At 44.7% G+C, this 24,146-nt stretch overlaps 1 protein-coding gene across 3 annotated transcripts in view; it reads left to right on the top strand.

The window, feature by feature from the left end:
* The first annotated feature begins 1,851 nt into the window (after positions 1–1,851).
* TMPRSS9 (transmembrane serine protease 9) overlaps positions 1,852–24,146 on the top strand; it is a 121,726-nt gene continuing 99,431 nt past the window's right edge. For 2 of the 3 annotated variants that reach the window (XM_048831130.2, XM_075123188.1), the window contains exons 1-2: positions 1,852–1,940; positions 22,872–22,968. The gene's annotated coding sequence lies outside the window, so the exon portion shown is untranslated. The remainder of the gene's footprint in view (positions 1,941–22,871; positions 22,969–24,146) is intronic. The other variant, XM_048831131.2, reaches the window with a different exon arrangement.

A 24,146-nucleotide genomic window follows, 5' to 3' on the forward strand; every position in this document is an offset into this window, starting at 1 on the left:
ACCCACCTTATAGTGCATTCATCCAGCCCATACTTCTTTAACTTGCTTACAAGAATACTGTGGGAGACCGTGTCAAAAGCTTTGCTAAAGTCAAGGTACAATACATCCACTGCTTTCCCTTCATCCACAGAACCAGTAATCTCATCACAGAAGGCGATTAGATTAGTCAGGCATGACCTTCCCTTGGTGAATCCATGCTGACTGTTCCTGATCACTTCCTGATCACTGAACAGTGTCATGCTGGGCTGCAAGAATTTAGGGCAAAAGAACCTGCCAGTTTCTCATGGATTTTCAGCTGATTTTCGTCTTCCCAGAGCAATGGGGCAGAGAGGGAGGCTGGCCCAGTGGCTGGGGTGCTAGCTGCTGCTAAGGGACACCTGGATTTCCTGGGTGACCCTAGGAGAGGTCCACCTGGGATATTGGGCTAATGGTGCTTCCTACCACACACAGCTACTGTGAAGGTAAATTCATTAATGATTGTGAAGAGAGCCATAGAAGTACTTCAGATAGACAGACAGGCTTTTGGTTTGAAAAGTGAGGCTGTCAAATGGCCCTATCATATTGTGTCCTGTGTGTTCAGGGTCCTGCATTTGGTGACTTTCCTCACCAGCATAATGACAGATTTCAGAGTAACAGCCGTGTTAGTCTGTATTCGCAAAAAGAAAAGGAGTACTTGTGGCACCTTAGAGACTAACCAATTTATTTAAGCATAAGCTTTCGTGAGCTACAGCTCACTTCATCGGATGCATACTGTGGAAAGTGTAGAAGATCTTTTATACACACAAAGCATGAAAAATGGGTGTTTACCACTACAAAAGGTTTTCTCTCCCCCCACCCCACTCTCCTGCTGGTAATAGCTTATCTAAAGTGATCAATCTCCTTACAATGTGTATGATAATCAAGGTGGGCCATTTCCAGCATAAATCCAGGGTTTAACAAGAACGTCTTGGGTGGGGGGGGAGGAAAAAACAAGGGGAAATAGGTTACCTTGCATAATGACTTAGCCACTCCCAGTCTCTATTCAAGCCTAAGTTAATTGTATCCAATTTGCAAATGAATTCCAATTCAACAGTCTCTTGCTGGATATTACAACAAAAAAACTTCAAAACCAGACTCCAGTGAGAGACTGTTGAATTGGAATTCATTTGCAAATTGGATACAATTAACTTAGGCTTGAATAGAGACTGGGAGTGGCTAAATCATTATGCAAGGTAACCTATTTCCCCTTGTTTTTTCCTCCCCCCCCCCAAGACGTTCTTGTTAAACCCTGGATTTGTGCTGGAAATGGCCCTCCTTGATTATCATACACATTGTAAGGAGATTGATCACTTTAGATAAGCTATTACCAGCAGGAGAGTAGGGTGGGGGGAGAGAAAACCTTTTGTAGTGGTAAACACCCATTTTTTCATGCTTTGTGTGTATTAAAGATCTTCTGTACTTTCCACAGTATGCATCCGATGAAGTGAGCTGTAGCTCATGAAAGCTTATGCTCAGATAAATTGGTTAGTCTCTAAGGTGCCACAAGACCTCCTGTTCTTCTCACCAGCATATTTTACCGAGGCTGGCCCAGCTCTGGGGAGCAGGGTGGGTTCCGTTCTGCTTGCCCAACAGCACCAGAGCTGTGAACTAAGTGCCTCGGGCACTGTCTTTGTGCTTTAAACTGAACCCCTGCGTGTGGAGCGTGAAGGATCATGAACCACGACACAGGCCCATCAGAGCAGAACTGCATTTCAAGGGGAACCTCCTGTGCCTCTCTTAGCCCTGTGCCTTTAAGCTCCGTATGCAAACTCCCGGCACTCCTCCCTCTCCCCAGCAAACCTCCCTCAGCTCGTGTAACTGACTGGGCAGTGAGTGAGCGGAGCCTATGGGGAGGCACCGGCGCTGGACAAAAGGGCTTTTCTAGGGGAAGCACCTCAGTGGAAAGAGGCAGAGCAAAGCAGGTAAGTTACTGCAACTTTCTAAAAGTCACTCTTCATTTCCCTGCAGGTTAGCATCGTTGCATAGCTGGAGCCAAGCTGGTGATTCCTGGATGAGTTCTCATTAACCCTGCCGGTTTCTTGCTGCACTAGTTTCTGAGCTGCACACACTCTGCACCTACAGTAGGAAAAAGTAAACTCAGACTCTTTTTCAAGTGACCCCCCAGCAGAAGTCTGCAGTAGCTACTGGAGCGATTGGATGGTTGGAATCCTTCACGCCTTGTCTCTTTCTCCACAATTTCTCCGCTAATTTCTTGCTCTCTGAGCCAAGAGATTTCAAGATTAGGAACAGGTCCCCTGCTTGAACAGGGCACCAAGAGCAGCTCCTCTCTAAAGAATAAATCCACATGCACAGAGAGAGCCTGGCTGTTTGATTGGAATTGGGGAACCAGACGTTAGTTGCTGAAGTTCTTGAATATTAATAGGCTGTTTTTATTTTGGTTTATTTTATTTTATTTTATTTAAAAATGTTTTAATGTGTTACATGTCGATAACTTAGTACTAAGGTGCCAGTATTTCCCAGTCACTTAAGGATAAGTAATTTTCCTTAACAATGGAACATAGTGCTGTTCTCTTACTGGTTCAGAAGAGTTGGTTTCTGTGTTTGTTACACCTGTAACTGGGAGAAGGGTACACGTCTAGTTTTAATGGGATCCTTCGCTTGCATATTAGCAATGTTGGGGAGATTTGCAAAGGCACGAATGGCATTTTAACGCCCGTTGACGATCCAGGGAAATAACGCATCTCGTTGCCAAGCTCCCCAGCTATGGATCTTTCCAAGGAATTTAATTCGGTGATAAGCCAGCGGGCGGTGTCACTTTCCAGCATTGCCAGAGCCTGGCCGTCAAGAAAAGAGCCTTGGTTTCTTTGGAAAATGCTGTTTCTGAGCCCTTTTTGGAATGCCTTGGCTAAGAAAGGACGGCAGTAGTCACAGTGCTGGAAGCCACAAATCAAGGTACACAACCCTTAAAAGGTGCACAGCATTATAACCATTCAGAGTCAGAGGAAATACAAATTGTATTGGAAATAAAAATACAGTGCTAAGAGCAGTCAATATAGATAATGGGGAAACCAATAAATGTATTAAATATGTTCAACATGCACATGTGGGATAAACTCGGGATTGTAAAGCATGTTGACATTCGTATGGGTACTGGTGTGATGTGGGTACTGGACAGTATGAGCATTGGATTGAGTATAGTCAATAATTAACTGGGAAGTAGAACAACCAAGTACTGTGCATAGTTTCTGTATTTACAGCTAGTACTTGAGTCAGTACATGAGCTGCTTTGTTAGGGTGAGGGTGCAGAGCCTGTCAGCAGAAGAGACTGGCTGAGAGTTGAAGCACTCTGTATTTTCAAGCATTCCCCAGAATCTCTTGGCTTTGAGCCAGTCTTGCCCTGTGTGTGAATGGCCCTGCCTCAGAGCTGCATCATCCTCAAGGCCCACATCACATCATTCCGGGGTGGGTTTGACTGGACAGTTCAAAGGTTGGTCCCAGCGTTAAGTTCTCAGGGGCCAAGTCCAGACCTTTCTCCAGGCTCTGAGATGGACATTATGCAATATCAAAATATGTGGAGCCTGATCCTACAACCATAGAAGTCAATGATAAAAACTCCCACTGACTCAACTGATGCTGATTCCAATCACCCGATTTAACTCCTATTTTGGGTCCAGTTCCTGAAGCGAAGTCACCTGGGTTCTAGGTAGCTCTACCCTTGTGTGTGCACTCATTGCAAAGGACACTTCCCAGCCTATACAGGATTTCTGTGCTAATAAACATCTATCAATAAACCATCAAACTTGAAAACAAGTTGAGCCTATGTGAAGGTGAAGCGTAAACACTGCTGCTAATTTATGTCAGTCAATTCTCCTGTTTATCCACAAGGTGGAGACCTCCGGTTAAACCCTTAATATTCTAGGGTGAAATCCTGGCTCCAGTGATGTCAGTGACAAACCTTACACTAAAAACAACGGGGAGTCCTTGTGGCACCCCTTAGAGATGAACTCATTTATTTGGGCATCAGCTTTCGTGAGCTAGAACCCACTTCATCGAACGCGTCTGCTGAAGTGGGTTCTAACCCATGAAAGCTGATGCCCAAATAAATGTGTTTGTCGCTAAGGTGCCACAAGGACTCCTGGTTGTTTTTGCCGATACAGCCTAACATGGCTGCCACTCTGAAACTTACACGGACTTCAATGGAGTCAGAATTTGCTCCTCATTCTTTATATTAGGACAGACGTCCTAAGCGGAGGGGGAAAGGGGCTGTGACCAAAAGGAGACATGTGGGCTTAGAAGTTATTTAAGCAAATGAGCTATTTTCAACACTAATGTGTTTAGTTCTTGGGCTGGAAAGCAGAGGCTTAGATGGTGGTTCTATTTGGAAAAGTTACTCGGTAAAAATGGCATTGTCTTACTCTACAGATGTGTTCCCTGTGTGTATTCAGTGTTCTAGCTCTTTATTGTGTATATAGCCCTAGGGAGCCACACAGTAATGGGACAGGGAGCTAGAGTACAGTCTAGCTCTCTCATACTCAACAGAACTTTTATGTAAATAGCAACTGCAGGTGCCAAATCAGAGTTGCACTCTAGGTAGATTTCAGAGTAACAGCCGTGTTAGTCTGTATTCACAAAAAGAAAAGGAGGACTTGTGGCACCTTAGAGACTAACCAATTTATTTGAGCATAAGCTTTCGTGAGCTACAGCTCACTTCATCGGATTCATACTGTGGAAACTGCAGAAGACATTATATACACAGAGACCATGAAATAATACCTCCTCCCACCCCACTCTCCTGCTGGTAATAGCTTATCTAAAGTGATCATCAAGTTGGGCCATTTCCAGCACAAATCCAGGTTTTCTCACCCTCCCCCTCCCCCCCCCACAAACTCACTCTCCTGCTGGTAATAGCTTATCGAAAGTGACCACTCTCCTCACAATGTGTATGAAAATCAAGGTGGGCCATTTCCAGCACAAATACAGGTTTTCTCACCCCCCACCCCCTTTTTTTCAAAAAAACACACACACAAAAACTCACTCTCCTGCTGGTAAAAGCTTATCCAAAGCGACCATTCTCCCTACAATGTGCATGATAATCAAGGTGGGTCATTTCCAGCACAAATCCAGTTTTCTCCCCCCCCCCACAAACTCACTCTCCTGCTGGCAATAGCTCATCCAAACTGACCACTCTCCTTACAATGTGCATGATAATCAAGGTGGGCCATTTCCAGCATAAATCCAAGTTTAACCAGAACGTGGGGGGGGGGGGAGAAAAAAACAAGGGGAAATAGGCTACCTTGCATAATGACTTAGCCACTCCCAGTCTCTATTTAAGCCTAAATTAATAGTATCCAATTTGCAAATGAATTCCAATTCAGCAGTTTCTTGCTGGAGTCTGGATTTGAAGTTTTTTTGTTGTAAGATAGCGACCTTCATGTCTGTGATTGCGTGACCAGAGAGATTGAAGTGTTCTCCGACTGGTTTATGAATGTTATAATTCTTGACATCTGATTTGTGTCCATTTATTCTTTTACGTAGAGACTGTCCAGTTTGACCAATGTACATGGCAGAGGGGCATTGCTGGCACATGATGGCATATATCACATTGGTGGATGTGCAGGTGAACGAGCCTCTGATAGTGTGGCTGATGTTATTAGGTCCTTTGATGGTGTCCCCTGAATAGATATGTGGGCACAGTTGGCAATGGGCTTTGTTGGAAGGATAGGTTCCTGGGTTAGTGGTTCTGTTGTGTGGTATGTGGTTGTTGGTGAGTATTTGCTTCCGGTTGCGGGGCTGTCTGTAGGCAAGGACTGGCCTGTCTCCCAAGATTTGTGAGAGTGTTGGGTCATCCTTCAGGATAGGTTGAGAATCCTATCTATCTATCTATCTATCTAGGTTGAGAATCTACTCTAGATAGAGAATTTGAAGACGCTGAATTTGGACAGTTGTAATTGATCTTAGAACCATTGTTACTGGTGACAATATGAGAGCCAGAGACAAACCCAACATGATTCTCCAATTCCGGGCTGAGGTTGCGGGGCTGGTAGGTAGGGGGAAAAAATCTTTTTACTTGTAAACTGAGCAAAGGTTGGAGATTGAGAGGGTCACTAAACAAGGAGACTTCCAAGGCCATTTTTAGAGTCACACGTCAGTAAGTTTTGTTAAGGGAAAAGGATTTGTCAGAATATACCTGCAATATGCATGCTTGGTTTTGACCCAGCATGGCTGTGGATCACAATCAAAGCACTTATTCTAAAGAGCCAGGAACTGTTAACTCCACACAGCACATGGGGGTTATTAGCAGATTGCTCGCTATGGCAGCTACTGAGCTGTTCGTGTTTAGGAATTCATTTTTTATCAGTAAAAAAGAGCCCCTAGCATAGGAATCAAAGACCCTGCAAACTTAAATTGAAAATGCAGCTTCTGTCTCTGGTGCTGACTCCCACATGCCACCTCCCTGCTGGAAAAACACAGGCCCAGCCCATGGTGTGATGAGCTACTCCAAGACCTGGCAAACTTGTACCAGCACCGGGCTGTTTAGGGCATCACTTTGAGCTGCCTCTCTAGTCACAGGCTTACAGCAGTGTTGCAAACTATGCAGCCTGGGCTGGCCAAGCCAGGCTCTTGTCAGACAGAGGCCAAAGAAGAGGGCTAGAAAAGAGAAGAAATAAGGGAGGGAAGGAAAAGGACGCATTGGGGTGCGAGGAGACAAAGTCTCACATCCCAGGTGCTGGTTGGGATTCTGCTGATGATGTCATCAGGCTGGTAATGTCATCAGGCTCCCTGTCTCCAGCCCAGTTTGGTCAGGACAGCTCTCGAATTCGGATGAAGAAGGTCCGGGGTCCCAGGAGATGGAGGGGGTAGCAGCCATGGGGGTGAAGCTCTCTCCAGTAGCTAATTGTTCTCCGCAAAGTCTCCTTTCAAGGACCCCATCAGGGAATGATGGGTGCAATAGCCTAACCCCTCATTATTTTGACCACCAATTAAGCTTAATTTCTGACATACCAATTTTTGTTTAATTTTCAGTCCTCAATTTCTCTTGTTTACCAGGCATGACCTTAACACAGTCCTTGAGTTCTACCAGGAGGCCTTTTTGTTTGGACAAATTCAGTTTTTCTGTCTCCCTTTCATGCCTTTTCTCATCAACATTTATTACTCCAGGTTATTGGGACATCCTGTAAACTTTCCCTTACTTCCTACAGCTGAACTCACAGTTAGGGTAAATGTAGGCCCAATTATTACAGCACAATTATTACAGCACATTTCATGTATTCCAGACCTGGGCTCCCCACCAGCTCTACTGATGCACCTCAGTCTTGACCTGCAGAACCTCTGTGTGTTCCAAGCCTGGTTTTTGAGCCCTACTGTTCTGTTGCGCCATAATATGATAGGGTTGTGATGTGACGAATAGGGACAGGGATGTGAGCACTAAACTCGTTGTTAGGATTAAACCTAGCTCTCCAAAGTGGCAGCCTTATTCACTATCTCACTATGCCACCTGTTCTCCAGGATCAGTGCTATAGATTATAAAGTGTCTGCAAAATGCTTCAGTCTGTGTTTGGTCAATCAGCAACTCCTATGACAGGCTGCTGATGCATGATGTCTTGACACCCAGAAATTCCTGGCCACAGAGAGTGAAAGTACAAGGCTGGGCACCGTCTTTAATTGAGACATTTGTTTTCAACTATTATCACTGGCCATTTCCACCCGTGGCTGCATCCACGCCTTCTGAGTTCCTCCAACTCCTCTGGATCAACCTGTGCTTTCTGCTGCCCCACCAAAGAATTATAACCCATTACTGTGGGGTTCAGGACAGATATGCTTTATCCTTCTGCCTTCTACAGTTTCAGAACGTTAATAAACACACATTGAATTGTGCTTCTGACTATTTCAATTTTCCATTTTTATCCCTTCTTCTTCCCTCCCATATGTTAGAGGAATTTCCCTTTACCCTCTCCCCTGGTTCTTGTCACACAGACAGAAAGCAGAAGTCCGAAGTGCAGGCAATTCGATGTTGATTGGGGTTAGTTCCAAGCAAGCATATCCAGAGCTCTACGCCAGCAGGGTCTGTTTTGCAGTGTTCCCCTCCCAGCTCTGATGCTGCAGAGCTTTGCCTGTGTCCCATTCCTCCCTCCTCCTTAGCAGGCCCAAATATACCTGCAATGCATACCAACAGTCCCACCCCTTTTGTACCTCATGGGAGGGATGAGGAGTGAGGTTGTGCTGCGGTCAGGGATGGGCCTTTCTTTGGTCTTTTTGTGTTTTATACCTTCCCCTGACGCCCCCCTTTGCCCCTCCCAACTGGTTGCTTGACTTTGCCTTGAGATTGAGGCAATCTTAAAGTGCTCTCCAGTAACACTTTCACCACTCTTGTCTGTTTCCATTGTACTAACAAATCCAGCTGACTAGACAGAAGCAACATCAGAGTCTTTGTCCTATGTTTACACATATTAATATAAGATAGGAGTATCGAAAGTCAAGCCCAAAATTCTATCCCAGGCTAACAAACAGACCCATATACTAACACTACACATCCTCACTTTGTGCCAAATCCATGCAGCAATTCCCTGGGTTGTCCTGTCGTGCATCCACCACAGAGTGAGATTTAATCCAGCCTGAGGTTAACTTGATTGGCTCTGTTGTACCTATTAGGCCTGCAAGGTGTGCCCCTCTTGTGAGCTAAAATGTATGTGAAAGTTCATAGGATGTTACAATAACCATGAAAAATAGGTCAATTTTGTGTAGAATACGAATATTGTAACAAGTGCAAAAAAAAAAAAAAAAAAAAGAAACTGGATTAGTCTAAACCAAAAAGGTCACACTGATATAATCCAAGGACTTTTGAAATTATGCTTAGTAAAAACAGAACATGTGGAACCAGAAGTTAAAAGACCAAATCTGGTGTGATGGATATTAGGGCTAACTGGTGGATAAAATAACGAGGGAGATGAACTGGGATGGCCGCTTTTCCTTTTTTGGGTTCCTCAAAGAGAGACTCTAAAAAATCAAGGTCAGTTCAGTTGTCCCTCATCGTCTGTCCACCTGACATCCCAGTTCAGCCCTGAGCTGCCACACTGCCGTTCATCTCTGCTCACCTCAGTCCCTAGAAAAATCATAGAATATTAAAGTTGGAAGAGACCTCAGGAGGTCATTTAGTCCAACCCCCTGCTCAAAGCAGGACCAATCCCCAACTAAATCATCCCAGCCAAGGCTTTGTCAAGCTGGGCCTGAAAAAACCTCTAAGGATGGAGATTCCCTCACCTCCCTAGGTAACCCATTCCAGTGCTTCACCACCCTCCTAATGAAATAGAGTTTCCTAATATCCAACCCAGACCTCCCACACTGCAACTTGAGACCATTGCTCCTTGTTCTGTCATCTTCCACCACTGAGAACAGTCTAGATCCATCCTCTTTGGAACCTCCCTTCAGGTAATTGAAGGCTGCTATCAAATCCCCGCTCATTCTTCTCTTCTGCAGACTAAATAAGCCCAGTTCCCTCAGCCTCTCCTAGTAAGTCATGTGCTCCAGCCGCCTAATCTTTTTTGTTGGCCTCCACTGGATGCTCTCCAATTTGTCCACATCCCTTCTGTGGTGGGGGGGACCAAAACTGGATGCAATACTCCAGGTGTGACCTCACCAGTGTCGCATAGAGAGGAATAATCACTTCCCTCGATCTGCTGGCAATGCTCCTACTTATACAGCTCAAAATGCTGCTTAGCCAGTTGGTCCCCAGCCTGTAGAGTTAGGCCTTTCTCAATGGTGGCAGATGACAGAACAAGGAGCAATGGTCTCAAGTTGTAGTAGGGAAGGCCTAGGTTGGATATTAGGAAAAACTATTTCACTAGGATAGTGGTGAAGCACTGGAATGGGTTACCTAGGGAGGTGGTGGAATCTCCATCTGTCATAAATATAAAGGGAAGGGTAAACCCCTTTAAAATCCCTCCTGGCCAGAGGAAAAATCCTCTCACCTGTAAAGGGTTAAGAAGCTAAAGGTAACCTCGCTGGCACCTGACCAAAATGACCAATGAGGAGACAAGATACTTTCAAAAGCTGGCGGGGAGGGAAAAACAAAGGATCTGTCTGTATGCTGCTTTTGCCGGGGACAGAACAGGAATGGAGTCTTAGAATTTAGTAAGTAATCTAGCTAGATATGCGTTAGATTATGATTTCTTTAAATGGCTGAGAAATTAAGCTGTGCTGAATAGAATGGATATTCCTGTCTGTGTGTCTTTTTGTAATTTAACTTTTTACCTAGAGGGATTCTCTATGTTTTGAATCTAATTACCCTGAAAGGTATTTACTATCCTGATTTTACAGAGGTGATTCTTTTTATTGTTACTTCTTTTTTACTGTTTCTTCTATTAAAATTCTTCTATTAAAAGTCCAAGGGCAAAGGGTAAAATAGTTTGTACTTTGGGGAAGTTTTAACCTAAGCTGGTAAAGTAAGCTTAGGAGGTTTGGTGGAATCTCCATCCTTACAGGTTTTTAAGGTCCGGCTTGACAGAGCCCTGGCAAGGATGATTTAGTTGGGGTTGGACTAGATGACCTCCTGAGATCTCCTCAAACACTAATCATCTTCTTCTATCTTGATTGTTTGAAAGGACTTTCTTCCTGAAAGGAAGGCCAGCTGGCCTGAATTTTGTTTAAGCAACTTTGTTTTCACCTGTGAGTGCTGAAAGTCAACACGTTATCATGACAACCAGTCCTCAGCCCATCAGCGGGGCTGCCTAATTGCCAGCACAGCAGTGGCACATAAAGATCCTGTGTTGTTTTTTCCTTCTCTTTTTGTATTTTCTTCCTCCCCCTCCTCCCCCCCGCTTTCTTTCCTTCTACCCTCTCTCCCAGCTTTTCATCAAATCCTGAAGACAACTATGCTGTACTCATCCAAGCCTGCCTTGTCTCATAAGAAAAGATCCAATCAGATGAAGTCCCTGTCTAGACCATAAACCAGGATCCAAGCAGCAGGTGGTGTGATTAACTCCCAGACAAGAGCATTCACTGGTAACTAACCAGCGGTCCAATGTTCCAAAAACATTAACCAAAGCCAGATGTCACCCATTTTTTCTACCCTCTGTCTCCTCCATCTGGTCTGTCTGTTTGTTAAGAGCAGGATAAATAGATACCCTGTACGCATCAGGTCTGAGAATAAAATTAACTCTTTTCATCAAAGAAAGGTTATTCTGAAAATCTGAGACTGATATTTTTCCTTCAAAAGGAGAAAGGCTTTAAACGTTACTAATAGACGCTCAGACTTTAAGGCCAGAAGGAACAATCATGGTATTCTAGCCTGACCTCCTACACATTGCATGCCACAGAACCTCACCCACCCACTCCTGTAATAGACCCCTAGCCTCTGGTTGTGTTACTGAAGTCCTCAAATAATAGTTTAAAGACTTCATTACAGAGAATCCACCATTTACACTAATTTAAACCAGCAAGTGACTCGTGCCCCATGCCACAGAGGAAGGCTAAAAACCTCAGGGTCTCTGCCAGTCTGAACTGGGGAAAAATTCCTTAATGACCCCAAATATGGCAATTAGTTAGACCCTGAGCATGTGGGAAAGGAAAAACCAAACACCAGAGAAAGAATTCTCTGTAGTAACTCACAGCCCTCCCTCTCTTGTGTTCCCTTCTGGCCTTTGGGGATGTTTGCTGCTAGCAGTTGCAGATGGGTTACATGCCATTGTAAGCAGTCTCATTAGACCATCCCCTCCATAAGCTCAGTCTTGAAGCCAGTTTTTCCTTGTGCTACTCCCCTTGGAAGGCTGTTCCAGAACTTCATTCCTCTGATGGTTAAAAACCTTCATCTAATTTCAAGCCTAAACTTGTTGATCGCCAGTCTATATGCATTTGTTCTTGTGTCCACATTGGCCCTTAACTTAAATAACTCCTCTCCTTCCCTACTATTTATCCCTCTGATGTATTGATAGAGAGCGATGTCTCCCCTCAGCCTTTGGTTAGGCTAAACAAGCCAAGCTCCTCGAGTCTCGTCTTATAAGGGAGGTTTTCCATTCTTCTGATGATCCTAGTAGGCCCTCACTGCACCTGTTCCAGTTTGAATTCATCTTCCTTAAACATAGGTCATCAGAATTGTACACCATATTCCAGATGAGGTCTCACCAGTGCCTTATATTATGGTATTAACTCTTCCTTTTCTCTACTGGAAATACCGGGTCTGATGCATGCTAGGACTGCATTAGCCTTTTTTCATGGCTGTATCACATTGGGAGGTTCTTCGTCATCCTGTGATCAACCAAACATTACATCTAACTGATTACATCTAACTGATATGGCCCCAGTTTATAGCAAGAATTCTTGCTGTTAGGCCCTGATTGCATTTCTCACTATTAAATTTAATCACTTTTCTATTACTCCAATTTTCAAGGTCATCCAGATATTCTTGTATGAGATTCCGGTCCTCCACTATATGGGCAATACCTCCAACTTTGTGTCATCTACAAATTTTATTAGCACACTCCAACTTTTTATGCCAATGTCATTAATAAAAATGTTAAACAAAATTGGTCCCAAGACCTGAGGAACTCCACTAGTAACCTCCCTCCAGCCTGAGCGTTCACTTTTCAGTATGATAATTTTCCATGTGGAACTCTATCAATTGCCTTACTGAAATCCAGGCACATTAGAGCTAATGCATTTCCTTTGTCTAAAAAAAATCAGTTATCTTCTCTAAGAAGGCGATCAGGTTGGTCTGGCACAAACTACCTTTTGTAAAACCGTGTTGTATTTTAACATAAGAACGGCCATACTGGGTCAGATCAAAGGTCCATCTAGCCCAGGATCCTGTTTTCTGACAGTGGCCAATGCCAGGTGCTTCAGAAGGAATGAACAGAACAGGTAATAATCAAGTGATCCATCCCCTGTCCCCCATTCCCTGTTTCTGGCAAACAGAGGCTAGGGACACCCTTCCTGTCCATCCTGGCTAATAACCGTTGATGGACCTGTTTCAGAGTAGCAGCCGTGTTAGTCTGTATTCGCAAAAAGAAAAGGAGGACTTGTGGAACTTTAGAGACTAACTAATTTATTTCAGCATAAGCTTTCGTGAGCTATAGCTCACTTCATCGGATGCATAAAGTGGCAAATGCAGTGAGGATGTTTTATACACACAGATCATGAAAAAATGGGTGTTTATCACTTCAAAAGGTTTTCTCTCCCCCCACCCCACTCTCCTGCTGGTAATAGCTTATCTAAAGTGATCACTCTCCTTACAATGTGTATGATAATCAAGATGGGCCATTTCCAGCACAAATCCAGGGTTTAACAAGAAGGTCTGAGGAACAGTGGGGGGAGGGGGGAAACAAGGGGAAATAGGTTACCTTGCATAATGACTTAACCACTCCCAGTCTCTATTCAAGCCTAAGTTAATTGTATCCAATTTGCAAATGAATTCCAATTCAGCTGTCTCTCGCTGGAGTCTGGTTTTGAAGTTTTTCTGTTGTAATATCACAACTTTCTTGTCTGTAATCACGTGACCAAAGAGATTGAAGTATTCTGCGACTGGTTTATGAATGTTATAATTCTTGATATCTGATTTGTGTCCATTTATTCTTTTACGTATAGAATGTCCAGTTTGACCAATGTACATGGCAGAGGGGCATTGCTTGCACATGATGGACCTGTCCTCCATGAATTTATCTAGTTCTTTTTTGAACCCTGTTATAGTCTTGGCCTTCACAACATCTTCTGGCAAGGAGTTCCACAGGTTGACTGTGTGTTGTGTGAAGAAATACTTCCTTCTGTTTGTTTTAAACCTGCTGCCTATTAATTTCATTTGGTGACCCCCTAGTTCTTGTGTTACGAGCCATAATTTTATACACCTCTATAATGACCCTTAGTCATCCCTTTTCTAAGCCGAAAAGTCTGAGTTTTAGTAACCTCTCCTCATATGGCAGCCGTTCCATACCCCTAATCATTTTTGTTGCCCTTTTCTGAATCTATTCCAATTCCAATTTATCTTTTTTGAGATGGGGCAACCAGATCTGCACCCAGTATTCAAGATGTGGGTGTACCGTGGATTTTTCTAGAGGCAATTATGATATTTGCTATCTTATCTACCCCTTTCTTAATGATTCCCAAAATTCTGTTCACTTTTTTGACTGCCGCTGCACATTGAGTGGATGTTAGAGAACTATCCACAAGGACTCCAAGATCCCTTTCTTGAGTGATAACAGCTAATTTAGACCCCATCAATGTATATGTACAGTTAGGATTATGTTTTCCAATGTGCATTACTTTGCACTTATCAACATTGATTTTCATCTGCCTTCTTGCTGCCCAGTCACCCAGTTTTGTGAGATCCCTTTGTAACTATTCGCAGTCCGCTTTGGCCTTAACTATCTTGAGTATTTTTATATTATCTAAAAATTTTGCCACTTTAGTTTTACCCCTTTTTCCAGATGATTTATGAATATGTTGAAAAGTACTTGTCCCAGTACAGACTCCTGGGGGACCCCACTATTTACCTGTCTCCATTCTGAAAACTGACCATCTATTCCTACCCTTTGTTTCCTGTCTTTTAGCCAGTTACTGATCCATGAGAGGACCTTCCCTCTTATCCAATGATAGCTTACTTTCCTTAAGAACCTTTGGTGAGGGACTTTGTCAAATGCTTTCTGAAAATCTTAGTACACTATATCCAGTGTATCCCCCTTGTCCACATACTTGTTGAGCCCCTCAAAGGATTCTAATAGATTGGTGAGGCATGATTTCTCTTTACAAAAACTTTCTCACTTCCAAGTGGTATCTTTCCTTGCTGATCCATCCCATCTTCCATTCCTTGTAGGCTTTATGCTTTCTCTTAATCACCTGTTTAAGATGACAGGTTTCAGAGGAACAGCCGTGTTACTCTGTATTCGCAAAAAGAAAAGGAGTACTTGTGGCACCTTAGAGACTAACCAATTTATTTGAGCATGAGCTTTCGTGAGCTACAGCTCACTTCATCTGATGAAGTGAGCTGTAGCTCACGAAAGCTCATGCTCAAATAAATTGGTTAGTCTCTAAGGTGCCACAAGTACTCCTTTTCTTTCTGTTTAAGATGCTTGTTCAACCAGCTTGGTCTGCAACCCTTCCCTATGATTTTTTTCTTCTTGCTTGGGATGCAGGCTTCAGCTTGCTTCTGCAACTTTGACTTAAAGTAATTCCAAGCCTCCTCCACATTCAGATCCTTGAGTTCTTCTGTCCAGTCCAATTCCCTAAGAATTCTCTTAATTTATTAAAATCAAGGCCCCTAGTTGCAGCTGTAGTTTTGTTTAGCCTTCTATTTAGTTTAAACTGAATTAGCTCATGATCACTTGAACCAAGGTTGCCCCCAGTTCTTCTGTGAGGTCCTCACTACTCACCAATACCAAATCTAAAATGGCATCTCCTCTTGTTGATTCAGTGACTATTTGGTGAAGAAATCTGTCAGTTATCACATCCAGGGATATCTGGGCCCTACCATTATTAATAGCACTTGTCCTCCAATCTATATCTGGGAAATTAAAGTCTCCCATAATCACACAATTCCCAGTAGTATTTATTTCATTAAAAACATTAAAGAGGTCTCTATCCAGATCCAGATCAGATCCTGGGGGTCTGTAGCACACCCCAAGCATATCCCAGGGGAACCTCTAGTAGCTTTCTTCTCCAAAGTGATTTTGGCCCAAACAGACTCTGTTTTATCAATTCCTTCATTTCTAATTTCTATACAGTCTATCTCCTCATTAATATACAGAGCTTCTCCACCACCTTGACTTTTATTCAGTTTTTCCTGAACAGCACATACCCTTCAGTACCTGTGCTACAGCCATGACTACTATTCCACCATGTTTCTGTTACCCCTCTAATATCTGGTTTCACTTCCTGCACCAGTAGTTCTAATTCCTCTATTTTGTTACCCAGTCTCCTTGCACTTGTGTGCAGACATCTTAGTTGTTGCTGCTTGACTTCGCTCACATTCCTCACCCATTTGGGTACAGTCATTCTTCAGACAGTATTGCCTACCTGACTGTTAGCTTCATTGGTATCAGCACTATCTTTCCTCTTGATGTCCATTCTCCCACCCACTGCTGTTCCTTTCTCCATTGCCGTATCTTCTCTTACTTGATCTTCCTCCCACTGTTAAAATCAGACATGGAGATTACATGAGCATCTCCCAAGTTCCTAGTTTAAAGCTCTTTTAATCAGATGTGCCAACCTCCATCCCAGAAGTCTATTTCCCTCCCTATTCAGGTGAAGTCCATCCCATGAGAACAGTCATTTGTCCGGGAATGCCTCCCAGTGGTCAAACATCCCAAAGCCCTCCTTATAGCACCACTGCCTGAGCCATCTGTTGATTATCATAATCTTGTCTTGCCTTCGTTCTCCTCCTCCAGGGACAGGTAGAATCCCACAGAAGATCACCTGAGCCTCCATTTCCTTAAGCATCTTCCCCAGCCTGGCATAGTCTTCCTGGATGTATTCCAGTGAGAATCTAGCTGTGTCATTTGTTCCCATGTGAAAGACAATCAGTGGATTCTTTCTTGCTCCCATTAGCACTCTCTTCAGTCTCATGTCCACATCCTGTATCTTCACTTCTGATAGAAAACACACCTCTCTGTTCTCTGGATCAGCCCTGCTGACAGGCCTGTATGCTGTTCTTAGTAGGGAGTCCCCATTCACATAGACCTGCCTCTTCCTGGTGATGATGCAATTCTCCAGCCTTCCTCCTTTTCTTTCAGGCTGCAACTCCTCTTGTCTTTTGTTCTCACTTGCAATTTTCCTCCCACTTTCTGTTAGTGGCTGTTGTGCCCCTGCTTCATTCTTCAATTCAGCAAACCTGTTCCTGAGCTCTGTTTTTCCTTTACTAGCCCGTCTTTTCCTCTGCCTGGTTCCTGTAGTCACATGATTCCACTGGCCACTTTCCTCACCCAGCAGTCTCCCTTCACAGTTCTGCAGTTCAGCTTGTATCTGCAAGTCTTGACTTTTCCCTTCAGCCTTCCCTCCATCATCTGCTCAAATCCCCCTTGAAACTCAACCATAGATGACTTTTGCCTCCCCATACTGGGTGGGGGGGGACACATGTCTCCTCTGCCCAGCAACCCTGCCTGCCATGTTCTCCCCGCCCCACCAGAGTTACCTGCTGGAAGAAGGAGCTCTCTCCTTCTCAGACTGTGCCTCCTCCCGCAACATGATCAGCCGCTCTCCCTGGCAGCTGGGCCCAGGCAGGGAGTAGCCTGCTGCCACCTCCCCTGTCAGACTCTCTCTCAGGCAGCCACTGAACACGGCGTGTGAAGTGGCTGGTTCCACAACTTCTGCTCCCTGCCCGGGCCTGGCTGACAGGGACAGGGGCCAAGCATGCTGGGGGCAGGCATAGTGGGAGAAGAACTGAACCCCTCTCCCTTCCCCCAGAGAGGCCAAGCAGAAATCTGGGAAGGAAGTTGGCCCCACGTTCCTCCCCATGCATTGCCTCCGACGTCAACCATTGTTTCCATCTGCATGTGCAAGCCTTGGATCTTCTCTTCCATCAGCTCTATCAGGTGGCACTTCATACAAACAAAACTCTTTTTGGGTACCCACTCCAGAATAATGTACACTCCACAGCTTCCGCATTTAATCATCTTCATTGTCTCTTGGTGGCGGAGTTGGGATTTTTCATAATATTTTGTATGAGTATGGTGTGTGCCTCAATTTCCCCTAAGTGATGCATGGTTAACTAGGTGAGGGGAAAGATTGTCTGCTCTTTGCAGAGCCCCATAGATACAGGTGTGACCAACACCTGGGTGCCTGGGCCTGAAGGCCCCTTGGAGACAGAATTCAAAATATTTGGCTTTTTGCTAGAGGATTGATTAATAGATTCCAAGGCCAAAAAGGACAATTGTGAGTATCTAGTCTGACCTCTTGTATAAAACAGGACAGAGAACTGCCCTAAAATAATACCTAGAGCAGGTTGGTTACAAAAACATCCAATCTAGATTTAGGTAGTGACAGTAATGGTAACTGGTAAATTGTTCCCATTCTATAAATTACACTCACTATCAAAATTGTACACCTTATTTCCAGTGTGAATTTGTCTAGCTTCAACTTTCAGCCATTGTATCATGTTATATGTTTCTCTGTTATATTGAAAAACTCATTATTAAATATTAGTTCCCCATTGTGATGGGGGGTCCACCTCACACTGCCAAAGAAGGGGAAGTTGCAGGCCCTGAGGAAAGACAAAGAAGGTGCGAGAGCCATAGGGAAGTGGCCCAGGGAGACATAGCAGCAGTGAGAAGAATCTGAGGTGCAGCAGAAGTCTGCAATCCACAAGGTCCCTGGGTTGGGATCCAGAGTAGTGGGTGGGCCTGGGTCCCCCCCACTCACCACTGGGGAAGTGGCAGGACTACTGACTGCAGTCGCCACGGGGGAAATGCCTGGACTACCGAGGAGCTAAACCTCCCCCGTGGAAGGGGGGAACACGGACAGTGACACAGCTGGTGGGCCAAGCCACGAAGAGGACACTGAAGTTCCTGATGCTGAGAGGGGACTGCAGGGAAGGACTGACATTGTGCAGACTGTAGACAGGGGCATCAACATCGAGCTAATCCCCAGAGCGACCTGGAGGAGGCGCCTGTCCAGTGGTGAGTGACACACTGTGTGACAAAGTACTTACAGTTTGTAATCAGTATATTAAGTTAAATAGACTCAAGCTGTTCAATCACTAGAAGGCAGGTTTTCTAATCCTTTAATCATTTTGTGACTGTTCTCTGACCCCTCTGCTATTTATCAACATCATTCTTGAATTGTGGGCACCAGAACTGGACACAGGATTCCAGCAGTGGTCACACTCGGAGGTAAAATAACCTCTCTACTCCTACTTGAGATTCCCATTTGTTCATCCCAGGGTAGCATTTGCTCTTTTGGTGGCAGTGTCATACTGGGAGCTCATGTCCAGCCAATTATCCACCATGAACCCCCAATCTTGGCTGTACCAGTACAGATCCTTCTTCCTGCACAGAAGCATATTGCCAGTAGAACTATGCCAGCAGATTACTTGTTTTTCTTGGGTAACTGGTTTAAATTTGCTTACAAAAATTTACGGGTTTTTTTTAAGCAGGACTCAGTTTTGAGTGGATGCACATACAGCTGTGCTGACAGAAGGGAAGTTTTTCCAGTAAAACTTTCTAGTGTAGACCAGAAATGTAGCTACCTATAGCTGCTAGGGAAACTTGAGCAAATCACCTCCAAATACAGAATACCTATCAGCCTGATCTGCACTAGGAAATGTTGCTATGTTTGACCATGACTGAGAATGATCAAGGCAGGTGAGATGATGCTAGACATGTGCAGATAACGTCTCCATCAGTACTGCGTCATCTCTTGGTGTTAGGACTGTAAACCTCCAGCATCACTGAGGCACACGACAGCTTCAAGCACCCAGAGAATCCCTTGTGCTGAGATGCAAATCCAGGGCTGCACTGGAGGAGAAAGAGCGGAGCGGACTTTAAATTCCTTTTCATTGTTAGATTTTCCTGGTCCCTGTGTTTTAACCCCCACCATACACGCTCTCTGAACGAATAGCAGCTTTATTAAGCAAAATTGTGGAGCAAAGAGGATGCGTACTGATTGTTTTGGGAGGGAAGAAACATCCTTCGCTGAACATTTCTTCCACCCACTAACTAAGGAAATCAATAATATGAACTCCCTGTTAGGACTCCAAGCATCTTTTGCCCAGAGTCTTCACCAGCAGCCAAGATACAATTGTTCTAAAACATGTCTGTTTTCGAATACAAATCCATTCCTCATCAATTTCACCTTTGCTGCCTGAGTCTTTCTTCAGTGTTGTTGTCCTGCTGGAAGTAAGTTAACATCCGTGACTGTTGCTCGCTGATTTGGTCACTGAATCCAAACCAGCCTCTGACCTTCATTTTCTGGCATCTGAATATGCCGTGACAGAGCTGATGGCTCCAAGACCCTCAACACAATGGGGGAGAGAGCTCATTCACATGCATCTAGGTCACAGATGCCTCTGGAAAAATGTTTCTTACCTCTCTCCTCTTTGCGGCATCTGCATTGTCAAATCAAGAGATTGCTAACAAACACACTCACTGCAGACAAAACACAGAGGCCGAAAGCGCCAGTGTCTGCCCTATCTCTGCAGAGACTCATTTACAGTTGAAAAATATACGCTGAGCTTCATAAAAAAGGCAGTTTGGACAGACGATCTCCCCCTCTGCTTTCTCTCGGTGTCTTTCCTCACAAAGAGGTGACCTTTAAAGTCTCTTATCGGGAAGCTTCACTTAAAAGGGCCGCTGATGCCTCCTAAAAAACACTGAAAAGCCCTTCTCTTCCGAGACTATTTCTGCTGCTCTATTTTCTGGGTCTCTTTCTTCCCTTTCCCCCTTTTAGGGCTAGATTTTGTTGGATGACAAAAGGCTCTCTGTTCCTTATCAGGCCCTGCCACCACCACCCCTTCTCACTCTCCAGCCACAATCATAGTCTCATTTAGAGCGTCACAATCATCTTCACAGCAATGGCTCGATGTCACGGACAGAGGGAGATGCAGCAGCAGAAGAGGGTTAGTCAACTGGTGTCGAAGTGATCTGGCTGAGATGTCTTCTGAGGTAGCCTGGAATTCTGAGTCAGCAAATCACAGCTGTTGAGGAAATGCTGAGTGAGATGTTCTAGAAGTCGCTGCCACATGTGCGGTGTCCGCAGTGAGTCTGCTGTGCCAGCTGTTCTTCTGATCCTGCCTGTGAGTCCAAAGTTCCCTAGCTACCGGTTAATCTGTGTGTTCCCCCCCACAAGTTCACATGGAAGCTGGGAAGCTTTGCCTCCATGAGGAGGGCAAGCATACCGTGTGCAGATTTGCTCATCACCATTAACCTGTACCACCCCGCACCCAGTCACACTTTAAATGCCCTAGAACTGGCCCTGGCAGATGTTACATCTGTGTGTCACGTGCACTTATTGTATTGCAGTAGTACCAAGCAGCCCCATCATGGACTAGGACCCCATCGTGCTGGGCACTGCAAAAACACAGATCAAAAAGTCCCTGCCTAAAACAGGTAACCCTAACCCTATTGGATCTATACTACTACTGGGATTCCTTTAGTTCTTTGATATATTTTTTTTAAAAAAAAATTGTTGTCCTTGACCCTATTGTCCATAGATATTTTGTTGTTACCTTTAGGTTCTCTCATCAATTACCTGCATTTCAAACTTCTGATTTCTATTCATTGCCCTCTTCTTCTTCCTTCCATTTGTTATATAATGCTTTCTGGTTTTCCTTTTTTTATTGCTACTTTCATGTCCTTGCTTTAATCAAGATTTTAAAAACAAAAAGAAAAACTTTGAGTGAAGTAGCCTTTTTGCAACTGAGAATTTGCAGGTTTTGGGGCAGTGTATAACAAGTGCTTGGACAACACCCAATTTTTGTTTACACATCTCTTTACATTTTTCCTCACAATTTCAGTTGGTCATAATTATTTTTAACTTCGAGAAAGTTTTAATGCATCAATGGTACGTTTTCAGCCAAACCAGATGTTAAGCTGGTTTGGGCTGACACTACTAATTGATGATTTAGGGTACAATACATTACAAGGGGGCTGTCATTGTCCCCAACCCACACATTACAAACCCATAAAATTCAAGGCTAAGTTTAGATTTACAAGTAATTCAAACATTTCACAGGCTGGAAATGTACATGTAGGGCACCCACAAAACAATGACTCTGCACTGGAGTGGAGGTTCAGAATGGTAACCATGTTAGTCTGTATCAGCAAACACAACGAGAAGTCCTTGTGGTAACTTAGAGACTAACAAATTTATTTGGGCATAAACTTTCATGGGCTAGAATCCACTTCATCAGATGCATGGAGTGGAAAATACAGGAGCAGGTATAAATACATGAAAAGATGGGAATTGCCTTACCAAGTGTGAAGTCAGTCTAAAGAGGCAACACCCATCTTTTCATGTATTTATACCTGCTCCTGTATTTTCCACTCCATGCATCTGATGAAGTGGATTCTAGCCCACGAAAGTTTATGCAAAAATATATTTGTTAGTCTCTAAGGTGCCTCTATGAGGAGTGAGGCATTTGGTGTTTGTGGACCCAGATTATGTGACACTAATTTTTAAGGCCACATTGGGGCAGACCCCCAGGTCTGTAGATAGCTCCATTGACATCAATGGGTCTGTGGCAATGACAATCCACACCAGCTCAGGATCTTCCCCATACCATTTTCTCTTGGTCCCTTCCCCTTATGGTATCATTTCTAGTCCTAGAACTGAGGAGCACAGGGGCAGTCTGTGAGGTGCTGAGAGTCCATTGAAAGTAGTGGGAACAGACGGCATGCAGCACCATGAAGAATGCGGCTCATGGACATGCAGTCAGTTCCATTGGGATCCCCACTCTAACAAGCCATGACACCCATCAGATTCCTGGGAAACCCCAGCCAGGGCACAGAAAAATTAACCATTATCCCACCATGAGGTCAGACTGCCAGCGCAAGCCATACCGGTATTTCCAAAGTGCAAGAGAGAGACAGAGAGAGAGAGAGAGAGAGACTCCCTTTTTGTCACAGGCTTCCCCTGACGTCCTCTGAGAACTACAGCATGGTGCTAAATGGAGGGAAAAGCTGACTGTGTTCTGTGGGCGGATCTAAAATTATTGCCTGAGTCGTCCATACCAGCCAGTCTAGATGTGGCAATAATTAAGAACTTGGATTCAATGTTGGCTATGCGAAGCCAATGTTTGTCATCCTCCTCAAAGAAATTCCTGCTCTGATGAGTTACATCTGAGCAAAGCCCAAGAGGAAAGCATAAGCCCTGTTGACATCACACAGACTATATAGAGCCACAAATGGGTCTTTGCCTCACAGACCATTGGTTATGTCCTTCCCAAGCAGCCAAGGGACTGATTTTTTTCTCTTTTTCAGAGTGGTTGTTACCTGGTGAGGCCACTTCAGCTCTTCCCTCCCTCCCCAAGATCTGTGTGCCGCCCGATAGCGGGCAGTGGGGAAGAACAGAATAAAGGTAAAGAATCAAAAAGATCCAAGCACGGAAAAGCAGCAGCTGCTGCCACTAGAATATACCCCAGCCCTGGCAGCTGAGTCGAGGTTTGCCTTTCCTATCAGATTTGCACAGGTGGAAGCAAGGGGACGGCATGGGGAGGCTTTGCCAAGGGGAAGAATGCCAGCTCTTTTTGAGAATGTGTTGCAAGCTGCCTGTGAAATTCTTCGTCTGGGCATCTGATTCTCCCATGTACCTGGCACTTGTCCCATTGTGCCAGGACCAAGACTTTCTAAACTGACTTCCTCCCAGCCCAGCAGCTGCACTGTACACTTGCCCAGGGAACTACTTTCTGCCAATGGCAATGTTTATCCTTTGGGACCCACTGCAAACTTGATTGTGGGATCCTCCTTCCCAACACCCAGGAGCAACCAGCGTTACCCCAGGGGGATCGGTCTTTCCCAGTTCTAGTGCTCAGCTGAGTTATTCTTGGTCTACTTGTGGCTATAGTGCTCCCCCCACCCAGTGGGAGTCTGGGTCCAGTTCAGCCAAAGGCTCAGCACCTGCTGCTACTGCCAGCTAAGCCCACCACTCCTTGCTTAGTAGGTCGCTTAGTTATTCCGAATGGCACTGAGACCAGGAGGAGAGACAAGGAACAGAACACATGGCATGCCCCTGAGTGAGACAGAAAGAATACGGGAATAAGAACGATAAAGCCTAAAATACCTGGAAACAGCCAGTACTGGAGAGAAATCAGCCTCACTATTCAGTGTGACCAGCCAGCAATTTGCCCAGTTGAGTGTGATGGAGATCATTATAATAATTGACCCCAGGGGAGCAGAGAGGGCTGTGTATTCCTTAAGGGAGGATACCTAGGACAGAGGAGTAAGGGAAGAGCCTGGTGACGTCAGGCTGGAAGAGGCCCACAGGGAGCAGGTTAGGTTCCAGCAGGGTGCCCAGTGTTAGGACCTGTAAAAGAACAGGGAGAGCTGTGGGGGAAGCGGACAGAGTCCCTTGGGAGAAGCTGGCTGGCAGCCAATGAGAAGCTCTGCTCCAAGGATTAGGGGCTACGGAGCAGAAAACTTTAATGGAGCCCGAGGGAGGCAGGAGAATGAGGAGTTAGATATTCGTTTGGATTATAGTTGAACTAGTTGTTAGCGCCCGGAAGGGGACTGAGCAAGTGATCTGGCTGGAGGGCCAGG

This window comes from Caretta caretta, chromosome 25, assembly GCF_965140235.1.
Source record: "Caretta caretta isolate rCarCar2 chromosome 25, rCarCar1.hap1, whole genome shotgun sequence".
Taxonomy (NCBI): Eukaryota; Metazoa; Chordata; order Testudines; family Cheloniidae; genus Caretta; species Caretta caretta.